The sequence below is a fragment of the Neovison vison genome, chromosome X (assembly GCF_020171115.1).
Source record: "Neovison vison isolate M4711 chromosome X, ASM_NN_V1, whole genome shotgun sequence".
In the NCBI taxonomy this organism is placed as follows: Eukaryota; Metazoa; Chordata; class Mammalia; order Carnivora; family Mustelidae; genus Neogale; species Neogale vison.
The window spans coordinates 40,993,291-40,998,352 of record NC_058105.1 but is presented as its reverse complement, the minus strand read 5'-3'; positions in this window follow the sequence as shown (position 1 = coordinate 40,998,352).

Sequence of the window (5,062 nt, the reverse complement as noted above, 5' to 3'; positions counted from 1 at the left end):
CACATTGATTGATTTGCAAATATTGAACCATCCTCGTAGCCCAGGGATAAATCCCACTTGATCATGCTGAATGATTCTTTTCATGTACAGTTGGATTCAGTTTGCCAGTATTTTGTTGAGAATTTTTACATCCATGTTCATCACAGATATTGGCCTATAGTTCTCTTTTTTTTTTTTTATTTTTTTTTTTCCCCATTTATTTATTTTCAGAAAAACAGTATTCATTATTTTTTCACCACACCCAGTGCTCCATGCAAGCTGTGCCCTCTATAATACCCACCACCTGGTACCCCAACCTCCCACCCCCCCGCCACTTCAAACCCCTCAGACTGTTTTTCAGAGTCCATAGTCTCTCATGGTTCACCTCCCCTTCCAATTTACCCAAATTCCCTACTCCTCTCTAACGCCCCTTGTCCTCCATGCTATTGGTTATGCTCCACAAATGAGTGAAACCATATGATAATTGACTCTCTCTGCTTGACTGATTTCACTCAGCATAATCTCTTCCAGTCCCGTCCATGTTGCTACAAAAGTTGGATATTCGTCCTTTCTGATGGAGGCATAATACTCCATAGTGTATATGGACCACATCTTCCTTATCCATTCATCCGTTGAAGGGCATCTTGGTTCTTTCCATAGTTTGGCGACTGTGGCCATTGCTGCTATAAACATTGGGGTACAGATGGCCCTTCTTTTCACGACATCTGTATCTTTGGGGTAAATACCCAGGAGTGCAATTGCAGGGTCGTAGGGAAGCTCTATTTTTAATTTCTTGAGGAATCTCCACACTGTTCTCCAAAGAGGCTGCACCAACTTGCATTCCCACCAACAGTGTAAGAGGGTTCCCCTTTCTCCACATCCTCTCCAACACATGTTGTTTCCTGTTTTGTTAATTTTGGCCATTCTAACTGGTGTAAGGTGATATCTCAATGTGGTTTTAATTTGAATCTCCCTGAGGGCTAATGATGATGAGCATTTTTTCATGTGTCTGATAGCCATTTGTATTTCTTGATTAGAGAAGTGTCTGTTCATATCTTCTGCCCATTTTTTGATGTGTTTGTCTGTTTCGTGTGGGTTGAGTTTGAGGAGTTCATTATAGATCCTGGATATCAACCTTTTGTCTGTACTGTCATTTGCAAATATCTTCTCCCATTCCGTGGGTTGCCTCTTTGTTTTTTTGACTGTTTCCTTTGCTGTGCAGAAGCTTTTGATTTTGATGAAGTCCCAGAAGTCTATTTTCGCTTTTGTTTCCTTTGCCTTTGGAGACGTATCTTGAAAGAAGTTGCTGTGGCTGATATCGAAGAGATTACTGCCTATGTTCTCCTCTAAGATTCTGATAGATTCCTGTCTCACGTTGAGGTCTTTTATCCATTTTGAGTTGATCTTTGTGTACGGTGTAAGAGAATGGTCGAGTTTCATTCTTCTACATATAGCTGTCCAGTTTTCCCAGCACCATTTATTGAAGAGACTGTCTTTTTTCCACTGTATATTTTTTCCTGTTTTGTCGAAGATTAATTGACCATAGAGTTGAGGGTCCATATCAGGGCTCTCTACTCTGTTCCACTGGTCTATGTGTCTGTTTTTATGCCAGTACCATGCTGTCTTGGTGATCACAGCTTTGTAATAAAGCTTGAAATCAGGTAAGGTGATGCCGCCAGCTTTATTTTTGTTTTTCAACGTTTCCTTAGCGATTCGGGGTCTCTTCTGATTCCATACAAATTTTTGGATTATTTGCTCCAGCTCTTTGAAGAATGCCGGTGGAATTTTGATCGGAATGGCATTAAAAGTATAGATTGCTCTAGGCAGTATAGACATTTTAACGATGTTTATTCTTCCGATCCAAGAGCATGGAATGGTCTTCCATCTTTTTGTGTCTTCTTCAATTTCTTTCATGAGTGTTCTATAGTTCCTCAAGTATAGATCCTTTACCTCTTTAGTTAGGTTTATTCCCAGGTATCTTATGGTTCTTGGTGCTATAGTAAATGGAATCGATTCTCTAATTTCCCTTTCTGTATGTTCCTTGTTAGTGTATAAGAAAGCCACTGATTTCTGCACATTGACTTTGTATCCTGCCACGCTGCTGAATTGCTGTATGAGTTCTAGTAGTTTGGGGGTGGAGTCTTTTGGGTTTTCCATATAAAGAATCATGTCATCTGCGAAGAGAGAGAGTTTGACTTCTTCATTACCAATTTGGATACCTTTTATTTCTCTCTGTTGTCTGATTGCTGTTGCTAGGACTTCTAATACTATGTTGAACAAGAGTGGTGAAAGTGGGCATCCTTGTCTTGTTCCTGATCTCAACGGGAAGGCTGCAAGCTTTTTCCCATTGAGGATGATATTTGCTGTGGGTCTTTCATAGATAGATTTGATGAGGTTCAGGAATGTTCCCTCTATCCCTATACTTTGAAGCGTTTTAATCAGGAACGGATGTTGGATTTTGTCAAATGCTTTTTCTGCATCAATTGAGAGGACCATGTGGTTCTTCTCTCTTCTCCTATTAATTTGTTGTATCACATTGATTGATTTACGAATGTTGAACCATCCTTGTAGCCCAGGGATGAATCCCACCTGATCATGGTGGATAATCTTTTTAATGTGTTGTTGGATCCTGTTGGCTAGGATCTTGTTGAGAATCTTAGCATCCATATTCATCAGTGATATTGGTCTGAAATTCTCCTTTTTGGTATGGTCCTTGCCTGGTTTGGGGATCAGGGTAATGCTGGCTTCATAGAAAGAGTCTGGAAGTTTTCCTTCTGCTTCAATTTTTTGAAACAGCTTCAGGAGAATAGGTGTTATTTCTTCTTGGAAGGTTTGGTAGAATTCCCCAGGGAATCCGTCAGGTCCTGGGCTCTTGTTTTTTGGGAGATTTTTGATCACTGCTTCAATCTCGTTATTAGATATCGGTCTATTCAGGTTGTTGATTTCTTCCTGGTTCAATTTTGGTAGTTTATATTTTTCCAGGAATGCATCCATTTCATCAAGGTTGCTAAGCTTATTGGCATATAACTGTTCGTAGTAACTTCTGATGATTGTTTCTACTTCCTTGGTGTTAGTTGTGATCTCTCCCCTTTCATTCATAATTTTATGAATTTGGGATTTCTCTCTTTTCTTTTGGATTAGTGTAGCCAGTGGCTTATCGATCTTATTGATTCTTTCAAAAAACCAGCTTCTAGTTTCATTGATACGTTCTACTGTATCTCTGGTTTCTCCCTCATTGATCTCAGCTCTAATCTTGATGATTTCCCTTCTTATGTGTGGAGTTGGTTTGATTTGTTGTTGATCCTCCAGTTCTTTAAGGTGTAGAGACAGCTGGTGTGTTCTGGATTTTTCAATTTTTTTGAGCAAGGCTTGGATGGCTATATATTTTCCCCTTAGGACCGCCTTTGCTGTATCCCATAGGTTTTGGACCGAAGTGTCTTCATTCTCATTGGTTTCCATGAATTGTTTCAGTTCTTCTTTGATCTCCTGGTTGATCCAAGCATTCTTAAGCAAGGTGGTCTTTAGCTTCCAGGTGTTTGAGTTCCTTCGGAACTTTTCCTTGTGATTGAGCTCCAGTTTCAAAGCATTGTGATCTGAGTATATGCAGGGAATAATCTCAGTCTTTTGGTATCGGCTGAGTCCTGATTTGTGACCCAGTATGTGGTCTATTCTGGAGAAGGTTCCGTGTGCACTTGAGAAGAATGAGTATTCTGCTGTTTTAGGGTGGAATGTTCTGTATATATCTATGAGGTCCATCTGGTCCAATGTGTCGTTCAATGCTCTTGTTTCTTTATTGATTTTCTGCTTCGATGATCTGTCTAATTCTGAAAGAGGCGTGTTAAGATCACCTACGATTAGTGTATTCATATCAATATGACTCTTTATCTTGATTAACAGTTTTCTTAAGTAATTGGCTGCTCCCATATTGGGAGCATAGATATTTACAATTGTTAGATCATCTTGGTGGATAGTCCCTTTAAGGATTATGTAGTGTCCTTCTGTATCTCTGACTACAGTCTTTAGTTTGAAGTCTAATTTATCTGATATGAGAATCGCTACCCCAGCCTTCTTTTGAGTCCCATTGGCATGAAAGATGCTTCTCCACCCCTTCACTTTCAGTCTGCGTGTATCTTTAGGTTCAAAATGGGTCTCTTGTAGACAGCATATGGATGGGTCCTGTCGTTTTATCCAATCTGCAACCCTGTGCCGTTTTATGGGTGCATTGAGGCCATTCACATTGAGAGTGATTATTGATAGATACGTTTTTATTGACATCGAGTTACCTTTGAAGTCTTTCTTTCTGTAGACTGTCTCTATATTTCTGTTCAATGCTATTCTTGGGATTTTTCCTCTTTTATAGAACCCCCCTTAATATTTCCTGCAGTATCGGCTTGGTGGTTGCATAGTCTTTTAAGTCTTGCCGGTCTTGGAAACTCTTTATCTCTCCATCCATTTTGAATGTCAGTCTTGCTGGATAAAGTATTCTTGGCTGCATGTTCTTCTCATTTAGTGCCCTGAATATATCTTGCCAGCCTCTTCTGGCTTGCCAGGTCTCTGTGGACAGGTCTGACGTTATTCTGATGGGCTTCCCTCTGTAAGTAAGGAGCCTCTTTGCCCTGGCAGCTTTCAAGAGATTATACCTACAATTATAATTTCTCAATTTGACTATCAGGTGTCGTGATGTTTTTTTGGAGTGTATAATCTTGGGTGGAGACCATTCAGCCTCTAGTACATGAACGCTGGTTTCATTCGCGAGACTCGGAAAGTTTTCATGAAGGACTTGTTCCACGACATCTTCTAGACTTCTTTCTTTCTCCTCCCCTTCAGGAATTCCAATAATTCTGACGTTGGAACGCTTCATGGCATCACTTAATTCCCTAATTCTGCTTTCGTGGGATCTAAGCTGTTTGTTCCAGGCTTCCTCCTGATCCTTTCTCTCTATCTGTTTGTCTTCCAGATCACTAATTCTATCTTCTGTCTCAGTTACCCTAGCTTTGAGAGAGTTTAGATTGGATTGGAACTCATTGAGAGCATTGTGGACCTCCTCCCTGGTAGCTTTAAGCTCCGCCCTAACATTGTGAAC